Source organism: Ascaphus truei, chromosome 1 (assembly GCF_040206685.1).
Source record: "Ascaphus truei isolate aAscTru1 chromosome 1, aAscTru1.hap1, whole genome shotgun sequence".
Taxonomy (NCBI): domain Eukaryota; kingdom Metazoa; phylum Chordata; class Amphibia; order Anura; family Ascaphidae; genus Ascaphus; species Ascaphus truei.
The window spans coordinates 346,682,725-346,705,097 of record NC_134483.1 but is presented as its reverse complement, the minus strand read 5'-3'; the positions used below and the strand labels follow the sequence as shown (position 1 = coordinate 346,705,097).

The window sequence follows — 22,373 nt, the reverse complement described above, 5'->3', positions numbered from 1 at the left end:
TGCACAAGCTTTCATTTATATATTCTTCTGGAGATGAGGTTTATTCATTAAACTGCAATAGGGCCAATCAGGGGATTAGCGCTGGGAAATTCCCATTCAGGTCAACAGGAGTTTTCACGAGACAGTGCCCCAACCAGCACTATGGCAGATTAATGAATAACCCCCATAGTATCCAGAACCAAACAGAGTACTCTACGGGAGGTCTCACCAATGATCTATAAAGTGTCAGCATTACATCTCCCTTTCTGCTAATGCCTCTTAGGCTACGGCCCCGCTGCCTGCGCTGCACGCGCGTCTGCGAGGCAGGCAGCGCGTGCAGCCGAGTCCCCCGGTCTGCAGTGAGCTGCAGGGGGAAAGACGGGGGGGGGGGTGAGCTGTGACGTAAACCGGCAGGTTTGCCCTCATTGGCTGAACCCTCAGGGGCGTGGCCTAGCGCTCCGTCGCGACTCCTGATCTCAATTTTCTTGAGAGCAGGAGTTTCTATCTGGGCAGCGCGGCGACCCCCCTCGCAGCGGGCTCTGCCCCATTGTGTGGCGTCCGCCACAGCGGGCGCTGCAGTAGCCAGCGGGGACCTGGCCTTAGAAAAAAAGTTGCAGCTTTCTCTTGGCTATCAGAGCACACCGGCCCCCACAGTCATGCCGTGTCCCCGGAGGTTGGGCCACAACTGATTGGTTCCCCACGTTCAGATAATTTTACAAAATGATCCCCACTCCCCCCTCAAAAATAATAGAGCAGCAAAGACTTTTATCTGGGAAAAGGCAAACAAGCCACTTTATAATTATAAAAAACACACAAATGGTGATAATAAACCAAAAATATAGTATTAAAAGTCACTGCAGATAAATGTCCAGGTTGTATGCAATGCGTTGGTGTGGAACAATCAGGGCCCCTCTGTGTCAAAGGAGACCCAGGCAAAAGTTATATTGCAAAGGTAATGTTTAGTTCCAAATGAAAGTGGTAGCCTCAAGGGTGTAACGTCCACAGGTTGAGCAGACAATCAGTGGGACACGAGTAATGAGGGACCGTCAGCGAGCCCCTGTGTAATCAGCTCACCCAACCTTCAGACCGATTTGTAGGGACGGCTCTTCATACTCTTCATCCGAGATCCCTCCAGCTAACCGCTTCTCCAGGGCTCGGGCACGGAGCAGAGCAGCTCCCCGCCTGCCGGGTTTCCGGGTATGACGTCACGGCCGGACGTGACGCACCGACACTTCCCGGCTGGCAGCAAGAAACGCTCAGTAGTTCTCCAGGCAGCGAGCAGGCACACCAGAGACAAATGCAGCGACAGTTCCTCGGGCACTCCACACACAGTGACTCCTGCTCGCAAGAGAATTGTGGAGTAACGACGGAGCGCTAAGCCACGCCCCCGGCGGTTCAGCCAATGAGAGTGAACCTGCCGGGTCACAGCCGCGCCCCCCCTGTCTTTTGGTCTGCAGCTCCCTGCAGACCGGGGAATCGGCTGCACGCGCCGCCAGTCTCGCGGGCGCGCGTGCAGCGGAGGTACTGGGGCCTTAGGCAAGTCAGGCACCAAAACATAGATTGTAAGCTCTACAGGGCAGGGTCTTGTGCCTGCAAAAAAATTATTTGCATCGCTGTGTACACTGTCAGTGCTATACCTGAAACACAAATATTTTTTAATCCCCCTACTCCATAATTTGGAAACTCTACCCTGCACTGTTTCCAGTTCCACCATAATGGCTTTTTTAAGACGAGTTGCCCAAAAATCTAATCTACATTCAAGGTGTGGTCTTGCTAAAGATTTGTAAAGCGTAAAATTTTTACTCTGTTCCCTTACATCTATTCCAAGTTTTAGGCATGATACACTGGCGACACGTTTTATTCTTAGTGGGCTAGTTCCGCAAGCCGGGAGATTTCCCGGCTTGCTAGCCAAATCCCCTCGGCGTGCGCGGTCTGCTTCATCGGGTGCCTGCGCCCCATGCGCGCGTGCCCAGGGCTCCCCGAGGGAGCCCTGGTGTCCCGCGATGTGGGGGACGGCGGTGGGGGGTTCCGGGGGACCCGGCGGACCCAGGGAGGGGGAAGCCCCGATCGGAGGACCGCTCCTCCGAGGATTCGGCGCGCGCACGGGACACCCCGGCGCGCGCCCGGTTACTGTCGCGGCCGAGACCGGGCAAATGTAAGAATAAACTCGGCCGCGACAGTAATATTCTATTTGCTTTTGCAGCTGTTGCCTGACATTGAGCTCTATTGCTAAGCAGACGGTCTAGGTTAATCCTTGAATGAGAAGGATTTACAATGTTGTCTCATTTGGGTTGTGGTGGCATGCTTTTTAAAAAAATTATTTACTCACTAATGCAGCCCTTACAATTTTCTGATAATTTGAAAATTGTATCCAATACAGAAGAATGTACGATACATCTGATCACAGAATTGCTATTAGAGATGGTTATGAGTTCCTCAGAATTTCAGTCAGGGTTCTTTAAAAAAAAAAAGTTGTAAACCACTGCCCTAATGCAGTGGTGCGCAAAGTGGGGGGCGCGAGATTACCGGCGGGGGGCGCGGGGTTTACAGAGGCCCCGCGCGCTTTCCGAAGGCACTTAACTTAAGTGCTGGGGGAGCTGCAGGGCCTCTGTAAACCTACTTACCTTGATTCAGCCGGCATCTGGAGACGCGGCGTCATGGCAACGCGGCGCCAAATGATGCCGTGGGGTCATGTGACGTCACGTTGCTATGACGTCCAGACGCCGCGTATCAAGGTAAGGAGGAGGAGGGAGGGGGGCGCGTGGAGAGGAGGACATCCGGCAGGGGGGGGCGCAGGGAAAAAAGTTTGCGCCCCCTGCCCTAATGCATAACCATACATTTTTTCATATTCAGTCTCATCTGCCGTTTATCTGCCCAGGCTTCTCATTGATCTAACTGCTTACATTCTGCTCTGATTTGACAACCCTACACAATTTAGTGTCATCAGCAAAGATGGAGACTTTGCGCTCTACGTGGATCTCAACGTCATTAATAAACAACAAGTAAATCTTGAGATACTCCACTTTCAACTGTAGTCCTATCTAAATATGTTCCATTAATTACAACTCTGTGCTTTCTATACTTCTATCAATTTTCAATCCATGTGCAAATATTGTCACCCGGATGCATTTTTGTTTTTGTGGCACCCTATCAAAAACCTTTTTACAAAACCTAAATAGATCACATTCAGTGCATTGACATGATCTATATTCGTACTTACTCCACAAAAACAAACAAATAAGATTACATTGCCATGTCTTTTGCTCTGGAATCCAAGCTGACTATTACTAATAATTGTATGATCTAAAAGGCATTCCTGAATAGTATGCTTTAATATTTCTAGTACAGTAGCTTCCAAACTATTGATGTTAGACGCCCACGTCTATAATTCCCCGGTTGTTATCGATCTCCCTCAAATAAAGACACCAAGTCTGCTGAACCTGCTTTACTTGCCTTTAAAAAAAAATTTAAGCCGCCATTCCTCTTTTTCCTGTGTTGGGTAAATTTTAGTTAATGTTAAGGTCGTGGCTTCTTTAAGCTGTAATATTTTTGCTATAGGTTCCTCTCTCTCTCTCTTTGTTGTATGCAGAGGTCAAATATTTAATATCTCTAGATAGTGAACTAAGGGGCCTATTCACAAAACAGTGATATGTCGATACTGCTTGCTCTGCTATTCACAAAGCAGTGATAGCCGTTTAGTATCGCGCTATAATGCCTTTTTAACACCCATTAACAGCCAGAGGCAAAAAAGTCGTCCAATATGCTAAAAAAAAGCAAAAATCACTTTTTTTTGCCAGTAATAGCTATTTACAAAGCCGTGATAAGCTTATCAACCTATAAAATCTCTCAATATTTTAGCAAAAGATTGAGAGATGCATAAAAGCATTTTTGTTTTCTACACAGGATTGATACCAGAGGCCGGCGGGGGTCTCCGGGTGGTCCCCCGGGGGTCCTCGTGTGATCCCGCTGGCCTGCGGTATCAATCCTGTGCAGAAAATAAAAGGGCAATACATTCAAATCAATACACCCCTGTCCCCCCAATACATACAGTACAGTAATGGGCAAAATTACTATTATCCAGATATGGATTATAGTGCATTTGCCCATTTAAAAATAAAACATTAACCAGCATAAAGTAAATAAAACTAGCACTTACCCCTGCTATGATGAAGGCTGTCCTCATCCTCATAACCGTCCTTGTCCTCTGTGGGCAGCAATAGTACAATCAAAAAAATACAAACAAATGTCCCCTAACCCCTTACTCACCTTTGCGGTTAGTAACCGCAATAGTCATTAAGGGGTTAACCCACCCTCCCCCGCTACTCACTCGGGAGGCCTAACCACCCACCCCGGGGACACTACCCCTGCTACCCATTGATTGGCACAGTGTTGAAGCATTCCCATATAATATGGGCATGCTTTGACACTATAGCAGTAAATGGGGAAGCTAAAAAAAACCAGGCACAAAATAAGACAAATTACATAAAAAATATACACATTACAAATGCCAAGAAAACAATTGATTGGCACAGTGGTACATCATGCCCATATATTATGGGCATGATTTACCACTATCACAGTCAATGGTTAACCTAAAAAAAAAAACAATCAGCAAATGAGGCAATGAATGGGCAATGAAAAAAATAAAAATGTAAAAATACAATGAAAAAACCTGAAAAAGTAAAATAACATACATTCAATGGTTTTTCTTACCTTTTAGATGTCTTCAGGAAGCTCTCGACCAAAGAAGCAATGATCCTCAAAGCCACGGTCCTCATGTACAGTAAGTTATTTTCTTAGTTATTTTCTTCTTTCTTTTCTTCTTTATCTTCATCTGTTAATTGTAATCCAATTGGTTCTTTTTCTTCCCATTGTAATCAAATAGGGGAGAAGTTGTTGCTTCTTCATCTTCTTGGCATCAAATGAGACGTTACAGGCCTTATGTAAGGCCTGTGACGTCACATTTGACTGACAAATGGTTCCCAGGCAATCTGATTGGCTGGGATAACCATGTGACATTTTTTTTTAGGCTGTGACGTCATGTAAAAGGAGTGAAGCCAGCCAATCAGAAAGGTTCTGCTTCCTTTCCCTTTAAGATGATGTAATCAAAACCACGATTCCATCACATGTTACTTCAACCAATCAGATTGGGAGATGTACAGTATATCCCCAATCTGATTGGTTGTATTAAACCATGTGACAGAGTCAATTTTTGGAAAGGATGTGCTGTCACATGGTTTAATACAACCAATGAGATCAGCTGCAATTTTTTTCTATCAGTTGCCGCTCGCTAGGATTTATAGCGCGATAGCACTGATTAAAAAAAAAAAAAACTGGTCGGCCGATGCACTTTTTATGACATTTTAAAAAATGGCGTTCATTCTGAGTGAATACCATATTTGCTCTCATGTTTCAGTGCGCGATAAATCAATGCAAAGTCGGGCGAAATGCACTGATTTTATCACCGCTTTGTGAATAGTCTCCTAAGTGCAATAAAAGTGTTTAAATAATAATTGTGAATCTCACTTAGTGACAATATATACTACAGGCATACCCCGATTTAAGGACACTCACTTTAAGTACATTCGCGAGTAAGTACATCTCACTCAATAGGCAAACGGCAGCTCACGCATGCGCCTGTCAGCACATCCTGAACAGCAATACCGGCTCCCTACCTGTACTGAAGCTGTGCGCAAGCTGGGAGACTATAGAGCCTGTTACAAATGTGTTATTTACATCAGTTATGCACATATATGACGATTGCAGTACAGTACATGCATCTATAAGTGGGGAAAAGGTAGTGCTTCACTTTAAGTACATTTTCGCTTTACATACATGCTCCGGTCCCATTGCGTACGTTAATGCGGGGTATGCCTGTATATGGGTATATATGGTCTACAAGGGACTATAGTGTAACAGTGAATAAATGTACAGTGATAAAATAGTGACTTTGACAATACTATGGAGCTTCTAAGTGAAGATAGTAGTGACACTCCAAAATATAATTGGATGGTATGTCTTTATTTATATAGCGCCACTAATGTACATACTGTAGCGCTTCACAGCAGTAATATATGTGACAATCATATAAATAACAAATAATATAAATAACACAAAGGGGAGAAGTGCTTCAGACATAAACGTAATATTTAGGAAAAGAGCTTACAATCGGTTGATAGGAAGAACATACAGAGACAGTAGGAGGGCATTTTGGTAAGTGCTTCTGCAGGGGGCCAAGCTTTATGTATCATGTGTCTAGTAATATCTACAGTGCTACTCATATGCTTCTTTAAGCAAGTGTGTCTTAAGGTGGGTCTTAAATGTTGATAGAAAGGGTGTTAGTCGGGTACTGAGGGGAAGGGCATTCCAGAGGTGTGAGGCAGTCAGTGAGAAGGATTTAAGGCGGGAGAGGGCTTTAGACACAAAAGGGGTAGAGAGAAGACATCCTTGAGCAAAACGCAAGAGTCGGAATGGTGCATAGCGAGAAATTTGTTCTGAGATGTAGGGAGGGGCAGAAGAGTGTAAAGCTTTAAAAGTGAGGAGGAGAATTGAGTGTGTGATACGGGATTTCATAGGAAGCCAGGAGAGGGATTTCAGGAGGGGAGACGCTGATACAGATTTAGGAAAGTGTAAAGTGATTCTGGCATTTAGGATAGATTGTAGGGGAGACAGGTGAGAGGCAGGAAGGCCGGACAGCAGGAGGTTACAGTAATCGAGACGGGAGAGAATGAGGGCCTGAGTCAGAGTTTTAGCAGTCGAGCAAATTATTAGTGCTATAACATAAATGCACTTAAATTGGGTGATTGAATAGTCAGAATCAGGCTCTCTCTCAGCTGCAGCTTGTCATTGTGAGATTTTTCCGTTCCCACTTTTTAGAATAGTATAAGCAACAGGAAACCAGTGCAAGAAAGAGTCAATAGTGTGATGTTGTTTTGTATATTTTCTTATACAATTCATCACAGGGTAAGTATCAAATAGTTTAAAAGAGAAATGGAATAATTGCGCCAAAAGTCCTACTGTATAGTCCAAGACTTCAGTCTTTCACAGAGTGTAAACCTGCTGCCCGAGTCTCTTAGAGGTGATTCACCAACCTCTATATTATCACAGAAAAACGGGGGGGGGGGGGAGGGATCCCCCGGCGCGTCATTCCACTCGTGATTCCAGGACACATGCAACGTAAAGAAGAAATGGGGGACCACAATCAGGTGTAATTCAATACATAGGAGCACCTTATAGCATTAAAAAAGGTGGAACACACTTACATCAAATAATTGATCCTCTGGTACAGATGGGGGGGGGAGGGAAGAGGAGGGGACCCCTTGATGATTCCTCAAAATAGGGAAGAGAAGGGAAATATAGTGTAACACTGTTTATTAACAATAAATAAAATAGAGATTAAAAACTCACAAGCGGCCAATTACTATTGGCATAGAGAGGAGATATCTCCAGACTCCACAGAGCATCCTTCCAAAGAATGGGTTGTCTCTCGTGGCCTCCGTTCCAGCTGGTAAGTTGTTAGGATGGTGCGCAGGGTCCAGTAAACAGCAGGGAGGATCTCCAGGAACTCGTGCACGAACCGGGTCTCCTTCCGTTTGTTTTCTTCCTCACACACTCCTTCTACAGCTCCTGCCTGTCGCGCATGCGCATGCGCTCCGGACGAAATACTGGCCAAACTGGAATAGTGCTTTCTCTCCTCTGTATGGTGGCCTTTGATGCCCAAAAACCGTCAGACGCGTTTCGCATTAGCTTCCTCAGTGACGGAACGAGACCCGGAAGGAGACCCGGTTCGTGCACGAGTTCCTGGAGATCCTCCCTGCTGTTTACTGGACCATGCGCACCATCCTAACAACTTACCAGCTGGAACGGAGGCCACGAGAGACAACCCATTCTTTGGAAGGATGCTCTGTGGAGTCTGGAGATATCTCCTCTCTATGCCAATAGTAATTGGCCGCTTGTGAGTTTTTAATCTCTATTTTATTTATTGTTAATAAACAGTGTTACACTATATTTCCCTTCTCTTCCCTATTTTGAGGAATCATCAAGGGGTCCCCCCCTCTTCCCCCCCCCCCATCTGTACCAGAGGATCAATTATTTGATGTAAGTGTGTTCCACCTTTTTTTAATGCTATAAGGTGCTCCTATGTATTGAATTACACCTGATTGTGGTCCCCCATTTCTTCTTTACTTGGCATGTGTCCTGGAATCACGAGTGGAACGACGCGCCGGAGGATCCATCCCCCCCCCCTTTTTTCTAAGTATCAAACAGGGAGCAGTATATCAGGCTGCCTTACCTTTGACAGGACCCAAGGCGGCATGTTGGCAGCGAGACACCTCCTGCTGCAACATCGTGGCGTCATGACGTCACCGCAGAATGTGACGTTGCGTCGCCGTGACAACACGACGCCACAGTAGGAAGGTCGCTCCACATAAGATAAGACCCCCCTGGCGCATGCACATGCATCTCCCCATCCCCTCCATTACCTCTTACCTCCCCCAGGCGACACACACATCCTACCCTGGGGTGAGCAGCGGTGCAATCCTGCGCCAGTTCGGGGACTCCCCAAGTCCCCCCATCTCCAACGCTGCCATCTCCTGTTGGACGCAATGTGGATCCCGGCGCCGAGAGGAGAGTTTTGGAAACAGCCAGATGAGAATATCGTAGTGTCATCGGAAGAGTGAGATTATGCAGAATTTATATTTCAAATGCGTTTTTATATTTTACACCATGTGTGTGCGATACTTACTTTGTGATTTATTTTATGAGAAAATATACAAACAAACAATCACACTATTGGCTGTTTCTTGCGCTCATGTTCCTAATAATATGTAATATCTCTGCTTTCTTTCACCAGTCGTGTTTGCTGCTACTTTAAAAGGGCCCTGTATTCATTCTATTCCGTTTGTTTTTCATATACCGTACTTAAAAACATCTACGCATGGATTGATTTTCATTTTATGCTATTCTGATTGCCCTTTGCAACTTTTCTTTAATTCTTCAACAATCAAAATACCTTCCTCTTCCTTTCAATTTATTCCCCTATCTTTTTTTTTATTCAGCCACGCTGGTTTTTAATAATTACACCTATTACCTAAGGGTATGTACATCAGGGCTCTTCAACTTGCGGCTTGTGGGCTAAATCCGGCCCTTGAGTGCTTTGTAAGTGGTTCTTAGACCATCTGCTCCTGCTTCACAACAGTTACTTAAACAGTTTGATACATTTTTACACTGAAACTCATTTTTCAGATAAAAATAAAAATATATAATGCAAATGTTAAACATTTTTGTAACATGGTAACACCGTTAGTCTTTTTATTTAAGTATCATGTTTGTTTTAAGCTTTGTTTTATTTATATATATATATTTATTTAAAATGGCATTGAAATACTCTTTAATCCCCCCTACATATAACTTATTTCTGATCTGGCCCCTTTGTAAAACCAGTTGAAGAGCCCTGGTATACACTGAGAAATGTACCCCTCCAACAAGTGGTTGTAAGTGGTTCTTAGACCATCTGCTCCTGCTTCACAACAGTTACTTAAACAGTTTGATACATTTTTACACTGAAACTCATTTTTCAGATAAAAATAAAAATATATAATGCAAATGTTAAACATTTTTGTAACATGGTAACACCGTTAGTCTTTTTATTTAAGTATCATGTTTGTTTTAAGCTTTGTTTTATTTATATATATATATATTTATTTAAAATGGCATTGAAATACTCTTTAATCCCCCCTACATATAACTTATTTCTGATCTGGCCCCTTTGTAAAACCAGTTGAAGAGCCCTGGTATACACTGAGAAATGTACCCCTCCAACAATCCATTAAAGGAGTAATCCAAGACGCAATTTTTTTTAAACATATTGAATTAAAGCAGGGGGTCTGCAGAGCTGAACCCCATTCATTTCAGCTCCGGGGACACCCTACTTCCAGAGATACTTACCTCTGAAGTGGGTGCCAGTAGCTGCTCTGGCTCAGCAAGCAGGGCTTTCAGGTTTGAAGCTCCCGCATCCCATGGGCCAATGTGAAGCCGCACCGATGATGTCACAGCTTCCTATTGCCTTGCAGGGCCCGGGATCTCTGAACAGAGGATATATATTGTGAGCCCTGGTAGCCGAGGAGAGGGGTTACTAATCCGCAGGTAAGTATCTCCGGAAGCAAGGGGTCCCAGGAGCTGAAATTTACTGGGTCCCACTCCAGAGAACACCTGCTTTAATTCAATATGTTAAAAAAAAATAATAATAAAAAATCATTACATTTGCAAAAAAAATCTGCCCCCCTTGGATTGCCTCTTTAAAGACTGCCCATTTATCTCCTGTACTTCATCCCAATGTATATGCAGAATCTTCCCTAGCTGATTAAAATCTGCCTTTCTACAATTATTTGTTGATTCCATAATGCCATATTATACGGTTTTCATAAATTATTTCAAATGAGACAATGTAAGATCACTATTTCCCTAGCGTTATCTCACTTAAATAATGAGTGATCCTTCTTCATTACTTGTTATTACTATAATGTAGTTCCGGTATAACCTACAGTATTATGCTCTGATCAAGCTTACAGCAAATAACATTTCATAACACATGCAAAGTATTGTCTTGTTGCTTGCACAAACATGTTTCTTCATAAAACCGATCCCATATCTTTTTTTAATTTTTTGTCAACATCTCTAATATTTTGCTAAGTGGAGACTACAATCATATCTACTGTAATTACAATCTGAGAACACATCGTGCATGAAGAAAACAAACTTGCCTGAACCACAAGTATTGCTAAATCCAATTTCTCATACAATTTCTGGAAAAGTCTTTGCTAGATACAGCCATTTGACTTGACATTCAAATCTGCAGCATTAAAGTACAGTGCAAACACTACAAACTTCCCATTATTAGAACCGACCACTCTCTAAAATAATTAAACCGTTTTTAAAAAGCACTTTCACAACCAATTTAAACCAAGCCTCTAATTCAATTTCTGTGGAGACTCCAGTATCAAATTGCCTGTCATCATGCTCAGAGAATCTGGTAACTGGTATTCATTCCCTTGGTTATAAGAAACAGAACTATATGTAGGGCTTCAGTCATTCATCTATTCTTTATATTACTATTATTTCCTTTATTTTCTATATCCATCGATGCTATAAAAACAATATCTTGTTTATGAACAAGAAAGGGCAAGTAGTATTGTGTGCGCCGTTGAAATGAGAAAGAAACATTTTTTTAGTTTGACATTATTAGCCTGTTCAGTGTTGGAGATTTGTAGCAAGAGGATTTTGCTCCATGTCCCTCTGGCAGTATTGTCTTTAGATCTTAAAGGAATTTGCCTACTTAATGTATTTATTTTCTATTTACTACTTTCTCAATGAGAAATATTTTCCTATGTTATGACATTAGACAAGACTGTCAGAGTCATTTCCACATTTGTTTGTAGTAAAGTGTATATATCTTTTTTATACTAAACTTTCAAAAAACATTGTTTCTGTTGCCTCTATCCTTGCAATAATTTGAATACATACCCAGCGCTATGCTCATGAGATGGTTGAGTGCCACTAAAGGTAATGTAACACCCCTTCCCTACCCTAAGGGAAATTGCAGGCGTTATGTGCTACCTGTTTGACTTACAGGGAACTAAGACTCCGCTACTGGGGATAATGGGTGCAGCGCCTCCATCCGTGAGGATCCCAGCATTGGCAGGGATAGTTCCTCACAGGAGCCGGTATACTGTACCTATACTGTATACCCAAAAATCACACTCACACAGGGTATGTAATACTTCTTTACTGTGGTCCCACAGTATGCCCAAAGATAATAATATGCAACACAGCAATAACAATAATGATAACAGAGTACAGTATAATACAATATGGGTGCTTGTCCCGTCTCCCCAAAACCTTGAACCCTGTGTCCATCAGGGCCTCCCTTGTCCCAAGGGCATATGTTAGGGCAGCACTACCCTCGTGTATCGTTGGTGCACGTCTACTTTCCTGGTACAGGCCTGTAACCTGCGGATGCTTCCAAGAGAGGTAGGGGGCAGGTCCCACGCCACGGGGTCTCTGACACCAAACCCCTCACGCCTCCCATCCGGGCCGCCAACGGTTCTGCCTCCAGCCGGAGTAACTCACAGTCTGCTGGTCCTGCTCTGCTGAAGTATCTTACTACAGGGTAATCCCTCAAATACTTAACTACAGTGAGGGGACTGCCTGGGGCTTAGGGGGGTAAGGTTCTGGCCTAGTCCAGGAAGCTTGACTGCTCCCTGGACACTACCTCCTCCTTTCACGGCTCTGTCAGGGCTGCCTCCAGTCCCGCAGAGGAAATCCTGGTTTCCAGGCCCTCCCCTTCCGGCGGCGCCAACCAAGATGCCTGCCGCCTACAAATAGTCCCATAATAACATGCTGTGCCAACCACAAGATGGCTGCCACACCTTCCCTCAATCCTCCCGAGTCACGGAACCGGCTCCCTATGGAGGTAAGGGGAAGTACCCTGCTACAGTAACATTACCACAGTACCAGCTATTTTGTATCAGGTACTCCATATGGTACTTGCACGCCCTAGGGACATAACATCTGCTGGACACAAAGGATTAAAAGGGAATAAGCCTGGCTAATAGTAAAATGTATGATTGGATTTGCTCGAGTCACCGCTGAAATTTTAGAGAAATGTATTTAGTAGTTTGCAGGTTCTGGACATACGTCTGACAGCAAGTTGACTGTTTCTGCTCCATAACACCTGGTATCATCCATCCTATTATGCCGAGCCTGCCCATGCTGCTATTTAAACCTTTGGGTGCCTTTTGGAGCTAGTTCCTACTCTATGGGGTCTGGCACTCCAGGGGCCACATCACGTAGTAGCTACGTCCTAATGTTCCTGCTAGTTTTTCCACAGGCGCGATGTAAGAGGACGTAGAACGAGAGCGTATTACGAACCGTCCGGCACTCAGGGTTAATGTTTAGGTGGACATATGGACCGCAACCAGGCATGCTATTTAGTGAGGCGTATGTAATAGCTCCTTTCTGAAGAATAGTTGTCATCACACACAGGAATGGGCATGTAACAGGGAAGTGAGAGGCTGCACTCCAGGCTTGAATTGAATTAAAGGACTTTATTAAAACCGAAAACAACCCAAAATAATAGTCCCTCAGGGAAAGTGTGTTCCCTCATAGCCCTTTTGATCCAGCATTGTGAGGGTCCCTGTTAGTATGGAAAACAGCCAGCAATACAGAGGTCAGGTCCAAGCAGGGTAACAAGTCTCTCCATGCAGGAGAAACAGAGGGGGAGATTCAGCATGCGCCAATGCCGTGTACCGCTCTGATAAAACAAATCAGCAAAAGTGAGTCTTCAAACTCAAATCTACTTATGAATAGCAAGAGGGTATGCGTATATACACAGCATCAAAAAATGAACAAAATTGCTCAATAAAATCAGCCCTTTACAATGGCTCAGCTATTTATAGATTAAACATTGTTTTCAGCGACACAGCGCTTTCAATACTGTCTCTCTCCTCCAAACCCCAGCTCCTAGACTGAGTCTGCAGGGAAAGGCAGCTCATTTAAACGCCTCCCAAATAGACTACAGCTGTGTTGCTGTTGCTACCTGTTAAGCTCCAAGTAATCAGAAGTTAGCCTTTCCAGCACACATAACTGACAGGGCTCCAGTATATGCCCTCCCAGAGAGGTACCTGAAAAGAATTTTAACCCCATGGTTTTTGAAAGAGTTTGGTTACACCCCATCACATGCAGTTAACGCCGGTTTGGAGTGTGATACCCCACATGAACACTTGGTGACTACAGGCCAGATAGAGACAGAGTGCAGCTGGCACCCCAGCATACTGTACTAGCAAGGCAGACTTCTGACCCAACCTCTACTGTAAATACAGTACATGCATATGTATCAAGCCAAAAGGTGCAATTATGGGGGGAAATAACTGCACCGTATGTATTAAAGTCTTATTTAACTCAATACAATTTCTTTCTTTGATACATTTTGCGCAGTTTCTGTGCTCCAAGATTGCCCCACTTTTGCTTTGATAAATAGACCCAACTGGGATCTGTGTTGCACCCAGGGGCATTCAGCTTACCTGGGATTCAGTTCACCCTGACAATTAAATCCAGTAAGCTAAATAGCTAGACCGAAGGTAACTCCCTGAATCAGATGGCTAGTATAATTCCTGAACTTCAACAGTGGCGGGGGCACGATTCCTGGAGTCCTGCCAGGGGGGGGGGGAACAACAGGAACACTAGTCATAGATTAATAAATTGTAACAACTTGCATGGATTTTTTCAATGAAGTGAATACGTTTAATTAGAAAGGATCAACATTTCAAGATACAGAAAATAGTTCAAAATACCCTGATGGGGTGGGTATATTAGGGTATATTTTATATAATTTTATTTTTAACACTTTTTACTTATACATAAATAATTCTTCATGTGGGGTACAGAAGGGAAGAGCGGGAGTGTGCAGTGGGGGGAGCAGTAGAGAAGGGAATGCATGGGGGAACAACATCTGTAAGCATACATATATTGTTGGACATAGGCTTGTATAACACCCTTTTGGGTGCCTTCAGTTGTTCTTTACTTTGTACTGTGGAGGGAACATAGGAACATATAAGGTATTACAGTTATTCACATTCAACAAATGTATGTCAGTCTGGCATGTTTGGACTGGGGGGGGGGGGGAGGGACCGGTTCTCGCACCTTGCTACACATCAAATTCTCGTGAAACTATGGCAGCTATCTGATAAGGAGCTTGTGAGCTTTTCCATTGACATCACGTAACAGATTTTTTATTTTGTCTATATGTGGGGCATTTACAGTAACTGTCTCCAATGGGCCGCCACATCGTATCTCGCCGCCGTGACAATATGTTTCACATGTTTGGTGAATAGGCCTATTGAGAAGCGCTACCCATGGGTCTGGGTGCACCGTGGTTCCTAAGATGCCCGTGAGTAACCCAAAGGCGCCGGCCAACATCTGAGGCACTCTTGGTCACTCCCACCATATATGTTTAAGTGTGCCCAATTGTCTACAGGACCTGAAACATTCAGAAGGAACCTCTGGGTATATCCTATGTAGCCTCACCGGAGTAAGGTACCACCTAGTAAATTGTCTTATGGTGACACATATTGAACTTATTTCCTGCCAATCCTCCATATCTATTGATGCACCCAGATCACTTTCCCACTGCAGCATAAATCTGCTTTTCGTTTCTCTGAACAGGGTTGCATATTATTTGATAGATGGATGAGATCGGACTGCTGTAGCCTGCCCTGTCCTCACACACACACTTCCAAAGTATGTTTAGGAGGGGGATGAAGTGGGCAAGTTGCATATATCGAAATCTCTCCGTTCCTGTAATTTTCTCCTCTCCTTGAGGGTTTTGAAAGGAATGAATTTGTCCCAGGAGATTTGTCCTTTAATTTAGTGATGCCGGCTGTCTGCCAAGCCACAAATGTCTTGTGTTGTGCTCCTGGGAGTAAGGCTAAGGCCCCGGTCACGACGCTGTAACGCGCACCCGCGCTTTTGGCGGCGCGTTCAGCCGATTCCCCGGTCTGCAGCTCACTGCAGGAGCAGAGACCGGGGGGGGGGCGTGGCGGAGGAGTGATGGGGGCGCGGCCATGACGTCACCCGGCAGGTTCGCCCTCATTGGCTGAACCGCTGGGGGGCGTGCCTAATCGCTTGACGCGAGTAGCTCTCGCGCGAGCGCTGCGGCCCCCCCTCGCAGCGGGCCCGGCGCCATTGCGGGGATGGCTCTCGTGCGCGCAGCGTCCGCCACAGCGGACGCTGTAGTAGGCAGCAGGGGCAAGGCCTAAGTCTGGGGTCTGTAGCAACTGAACCATTAATTTGTTTTGTGTTAGATTGTGTTTGATTTTGAGTTGGTCCCAGAGATGTAAATTTGGTTTATGGGTGGGATGGATCGAATAGAAGTGTCCCTGTGACCGCTAGACAGCCACAATATGGATTGAATGTCCTGGGGGGAGACCAGGTCACTTTCTATTTCAACCCATACCCGTGGCTTGTATTGTGGGGAGTCTGCCACAGTGACGGGGCTATATCGGGAGGTGAAATAATAAGCCCGAAGGTCTGGGAGGGCCACCCCTCTCCCCCCAAATCGCGAATAATAGCAGAGACATAGGGCAACCCAGTCTTGTGACATTCCATAGGTCACTTTGATCTGATAAGATGCACATACATCAAAGTTTGACATGGGGACCTTTTGTATAGAGCCATGAATGAAATATTTTACAAATTTGCCTGTGAAGCCGAAGGCTCGTAGCGTGCTGAACATGTAATGCCAGTCCACCCGGTCAAAGGCCCTTTCCACATCCAGGGAGAGAAGAATACTGAAGCTGGCAGCCATCTGGAGTTTGCTATATGGGTCATATTAATGGTTTTTCTAGTATTGTCCTGTGCCTGTTTCCCACGGACGAAACCCACCTGGTCCAGATGGAGCAACTGGGGGAGCTAGGTGTTGAGCCTATTGGCCAATAACTTTGTGAAAATGTTGAGGTTAATGTGAGAATTTGGGTGGTAGCTAGAGTATGCAATGGGATCTTTTCCTTTTTTGTGTAACATAATGGGAGCAGCCTTTACCGAGACGGTAGTCTGTCTTCTTTTCATAATATAATTGAATAGCTTTGTTATAGTTGAGAATTTCTTGTAATAATTGTTAGTAAAACTGTCAGGGCCAGGAGATTTTGAAGATTTGAGCGACTTTACGACTATTGCTACCTCTTCCGATGAGATTGGCTTGCTTAGGGCTCTCGAGTCTGCCAGACTCAACCTGGGAAGGGCACAAGAGCTCTTGAGACTCCATCGCGGTTTGTTTATTCAGCCTTATCAGTGATTTGTTGCTGTCATACTATGACTGGTACTGTAGTAGTGGTGAAATTCTGCCACAATTTTGCTAGGGTCTTGGGTGATATCACCATTTTGTAGACAAATGCCGTGAACATCACTTTGTGATTGGTTGGAGCGCAGGCTCCTTGCTAATAGACTATCGTCTTTATTCCCTTTTTGGTAATATTTTTGATCTGTCCATCTCATCATCTTTCCTGCTGTGTTCATTCTGCATAAGTTGAGCTCCCTTCTTATCTGATCAATTTCTGTCCTAATAGATTTGTTTCCTGAATTGTGTTTTTTTTATAAAAATGTTTTTATAAGTCTGTAAGTTTGACCGTGAGGCTATGTATCTTATGGAGTCTGGTCTTTTTCCTGTGGCTTGCTATGCTTCTTACTGCCCCCTTAATGCTGCGTGCATAGTGGAACGTACTAGTTCTGTGCTCCTCCATGACCCGGCGTCACACTTGAAATACAAACTTATTTATATTGCGAAGCGCCGCTCTCCCTGTAGCACTTATGCACGTGCTAGTGTGCGCACTATGCGCATATGCATTGGCGTCCTAGTGTTTGTTTCGGCGTGAGCTACATAGCTCGCTCCGTATCCTGCACTATGGACGCGGCCTAACACTGCCTTATGTGCCTCCCACATGGTGGCCAGTGGCGTACTGTATCAGGGGTTGAATTTATAGTGAAATACGAGTTATTCTCCTCTGAGAATTGTGAGAACACCTCTAGGATGCAAATAGCGAATCATTCATTCTCCAAGAGAAGGACCTGCAGTGTGGTAGTGTGTTCATTAGCTCTATTATGGTCGCCGTGATCTGACCATGTTATGGGGTTGATCTGTGCGCCTGTTAGCATGTTAATACAGGCTATGTCTACGAATAGGTGATTTATACACGAGTATGACCCGTGGACCACTGAGAAGAATGTATAGTCTCGTTCCTGTGCATGTATGCTCCTCCATGTGTCTATTATTCTAGCCTGCCTACATTCTTTGTTGATCATTCTGGTGTCAACTGTCCTTGTTTGGCCCTAGCTGCTGAGTCTATCCTGTTTAAACTGGAGTCAAGAACCGTTGTAAAGTCACTTCCCAGGACCACACGTCCCTTCCTGGCACTCGTTAGTTTGCTAATGAATTTCTTTTAAAAACGGCTTTATTTTTCTGTGTTGAGGGCGTATAAGTTTGCCAATGTAAAGGTAACTGTCTATTACAATTTTGTCTAAAATGAAGGGTGTGTTGTTGTGCTGTTGGATAGCTACGCCTTTACTTTTGGTGGGGGTTAACGCTGAATATTATTTAGTGAATTGTTTGTAGAGGAATTTTGATTTTCATCTATTGCTAAAATGTGTTTCTTGGAGGAAGATAATATTAGCCTTGACGCACTTATAATCTGTTATTGCTATCTTTTGTTTACGTGAGCTGTTCGGCCATAGGGTGGGTATTGTTGTGTGGATATGCAAGCGGGATGATGCATGTTTTGTTTGTTTAATTGATGACCACAGATGTGTTGTACTTGCAAAAGCCCCAGAATGTTAAAGCATAGAGAGATAAATTGTCACAGAGACACATGAACAGTATTAAAGCAGCAGTCCACGTTAATGTATCTTTTGTAAATATACAGGCATACCCCGTTTTAAGGACACTCACTTTAAGTACACTCGCGAGTAAGGAAATATCGGCCAATAGGCAAACGGCAGCTCGCGCATGCGCCTGTCAGCATGTCCCGAACAGCAATACCGGCTCCCTACTTGTACCAAAGCTGTGCGCAAGCAGGGAGACTATAGAGCCAGTTACAAATGCCTTATTTACATCACTTATGCACGTATATGACGATTGCAGTACAGTACATGCATCGATAAGTGGGAAAAAGGTAGTGCTTCACTTTAAGTACATTTTCACTTTACATACATGCTCTAGACCCATTGCGTAAGTTAATGCGGGGAATGCCTGTACCTGAACTGGAGGCTCTAAAGCAGAGGTGGGCAACCTATTTTTAAATGTAGCCACAGGTGTGGTGAATGAGAAGTGAAAATTGCCACACCATGTAAAAATTGAGACATTAGGTTGCTCAATCGAATATTTAAAACAACACACACTGTTAGTCTACTTCCCCCACCCCAGCACTATCACCTGCTGCTGCGTCACTCAGAAGTGTATGTACAGAGCTCTCAGGCAATTGGTAAGGAATCAGCTTTATTCTTTCTTTATTTGTTATATTTTGGCTTGGATCTGTGGGGGAGTATACTGTGAGTTTACTGGGAGTTTTATAGAGGGTTTTGGGTGCATTTTCAGGCTTAAAAACCGTTTTTGGTTTTCACCCAGGGGCTGCAGTGATTTAACCCAGCATAGCTGCAGTTTAGCTGGCTGGAAAACTGCAGTCTCACCCCTCTCTCCTCCCTCACTACTGGAGGTTTTTTACTGGTTGTTTAAACTTCCAATTCCACTCTTTTGTTTTTCTTAGGCCTGATTCCTTTTCTCACTTGCTATTGAGAGCTCTGTGTCTTTTCTATAAAGACTTGTAAATTGTGGTGTTTGCTTACTATAACAGAGAGAGAGTTAATAATAAGAGGAAAAGATTTAAAACTGCAGCAGGTTTTAAAAGCTGCTGTTTTTTCCCCTTGCAGAGAGATCTCTTCTTAAAGGGACAGTTTTCTCTCAATACCTCTCTCCCTAAGCAATACCCTCCCCTGACTTAGAGGCTTATTTGTTATCATGCCTGGAAAGGGGAATAGGACAAGTGCGGCAACGGGGTCGACGCCCGGATATAGAACACCAAAAACTGTGGCCCCTAGGAGCAACACTCTTAGTCACAGCCCTAGGCCTGGTCCTTCCAGTGCCCTGGCCACGCCTCCCCCAGCACCTGTTAGCAGCGTAACCCCTGCAGTCCCAGTTCCAACATGGGCGCATGTGGCAGTTGCAGGTGTTGACCCCAGCAACAACAATGCTGGGGCCACGCCCTGTTTGAGCAGGAAGCTTGGGGTGAGGTGCCCAATGTCACCTGGCCTAAACATGGAGATATATGTGAGGGCTGTGGCTGATGTGGTGGGTCCCTCTGCTGTGGTGGCGGCCAGCAAAATGTATGGGAGGGGCATTTTCTTCCTTCGTACGCTGGCTGCCACTCACTACCTGGTGCAGAAAGGCATCAGTGTAGGGGGGAAATACATCCCTATGGAACCCATGGAGGGGTTAGGCACAAAGGTCATTCTGTCAAATGTGCCCCCCTTCATCCCAGATTGCCTCATGAAGCCGTACCTGCAAGCCCTGGGAGACATTAAGTCCCCCATAATAAAATTATCTTTGGGCTGCAGAGATAGGGCGCTGAGGCATGTACTCTCATTTAGGCGGCAGGTACAACTGCTGCTGCCAGGGAGCAATGAATCTGTGGAGGGTTCGTTTAGGGTGCCCTACGAGGGCATAGCATACACTGTGTTTTATGGCACGGAGGGGGTTAGATGTTATCTGTGCAGAGAGCTGGGGCACACTCGTAGGAGTTGCCTCAGAGGGAACAGAGGACCCATCCCAACTCCTGCACCCGCCCCTCCCTCTGCCAAGACACCCGGTACCGCTGTGCCCACCACAGCGGGGCCCTCAGGGGCCCAGGTCCCTCCTGAGACTGCAGGAGATGTCGCTGTCCCATCCGGAACAGTGACTTCTGCACTTCTTCCTGGAGAGCGGAAGGAAGGAGAGGGGGTCGCCCTGGAGCGGCCAGTCTCTGTTAGTGCTGTCTCCCCCCAGGAGGAAACGCCCTGTGCCGCTGCACCCACCGCAGCGGAGCCCTCGGGGGCCCAGGCCCCCGCTGGGACCACAGGAGATGTCGCTGCCCCATCTCGGACAGTGACGTCTACACCTCTCCCCCAAAGAAGGAGAGAGAGGGAAAAGCCCTCGAAGGCCCAGGCCCCCTCTGGGACCGCAGAAGATGTCACTGCCCCATCTCAAACAGTGACATCTGAACCTCTCCCCAAAGAACAGAGGGAGAAGGAAAAGAGCTCGAGGGCCCAGGTCCCCCCTGGGACCACAGAAGATGTCACTGTCGCAACTCAAACAGTGACATCTGAACCTCTCCTCTCAAAAAAGAGGGGGAAGAACAAAGTTACCCCAAAACAGTCACCCTCTGTCGCTGTCCCCCCCCAAGAACCCCCTAACCCCATTGTAAGCACCGTACAGGGTGAAGGGGAGCGGGAGGAAACTCCTGCTATGGAGACAGCGGCACCCTCTCCTGGGAAATCAATCCCCAGGAAGAGCAAATCTAAAACCAATAAGAGGGTGATTGAGGAGGTTGAGGGTGAACCAGATTACGCTTACCCTCTGAAGTCTCGGAAGCGGAAAGAAAAATCAGTTCCGCACAAGGTGGTCCTGCCTGGCCCACTGGTTGGGATTAACCAGTGTAAGCCGGATCCCACAAATGTACAGCCCACCCCCCTCGAATTTCTGGAGGGAATGCAGCTGGAGGTACCCGATGCCTCTGGGGACGTTGGGGAACCTCCCAGCGCCCCTCTCGGTTGGAGAGCATCCCCTGGAGAATTGTGCTTCGGTAAATTTGACATGCCGAGTGCACCTATCTTCAGAGCCAACCAAGATCCCCCTTCGGCTGTACCGCCTTCGGGTGACGCACATAGGGATAAAAAGACCCGGTTTGCGTCACCAGAGGAAGGAGATGGGATAGGGCTGACCCCCGTGGATGAGGGTTTGGAGGGTGTTGTGGTGAGCACTTCCGATTACATCTGGGAGTTGTCTGACCTGAACCCTCTTGGTGCAGAGTTTTGGGCAGGCACTTTGTTGGGAGTGAACGCTGGGAAAGACCCTCCCTATGAAGCCCTTGCTAAGGAGTGCCCCCCCATGGTTGGTGAGAGCCCTCCCGCGGATGGTGGGTGCCCTCCTGCGGATGGTGGGGGCCCTCCTGCGGATGGTGGGGGCCCTCCCGCGGATGGTGGGGTCCCTCCCGCGGATGGTGAGGGCCCTCCCGCGGACGGTGGGGGCCCTCCTGCGGATGGTGAGGGCCCTCCCGCGGTTGGTGAGTGCCCTCCCGTGGGTGATGCGAACACCCGTGGCATGTGTGCTTCTGTGGCCCCCGAGGACTCTCGGGAGACCACTGCCTCTGCCATGCCGCCACCAGCTGCCCATGAACAGCCTGACTCAGGGATGGAGGTGGAGAGCACAGTGGACCCCCTCGTGGAAACACCGAGGAGGGGATCCAATCTAGGGCTGAGAGAGGCCCCCGCAGAGAAGGACGGGTGTCTTGAATTCTCCAGCCAAGAGGAGCCTGGGGAGTTGGGGCTCAGAGGGGAGTCCTCTGGCACCATGGAGTCGGTGGACTCCTCGATCCCCATTATCCCTGCCCGGGAGCTGGATAGTTTCCTGGATGATACCCTCTGTAGACATGGACATACGAAGGTGCAGTTGGCCCTTGAGAGGTGGAAGGATGCTTCGGTCATTCTCCAATCTCTCAGAGTATACATCAAGGCTAACCACAAGGCCAAACTTTCCGGGACTATCGAACATACTCGGGTCCTAAAGTTTAACAAAGTGATGCGAGAGCACGTAAAGGCTT

General features: G+C 46.0%; 1 protein-coding gene across 1 annotated transcript in view; it reads left to right on the top strand.

The window, feature by feature from the left end:
* The first annotated feature begins 4,705 nt into the window (after nucleotides 1–4,705).
* Nucleotides 4,706–22,373, top strand: part of TET2 (tet methylcytosine dioxygenase 2) — a 188,574-nt gene continuing 170,906 nt past the window's right edge. The window contains exon 1 of the mRNA XM_075608838.1: nucleotides 4,706–4,762. The gene's annotated coding sequence lies outside the window, so the exon portion shown is untranslated. The remainder of the gene's footprint in view (nucleotides 4,763–22,373) is intronic.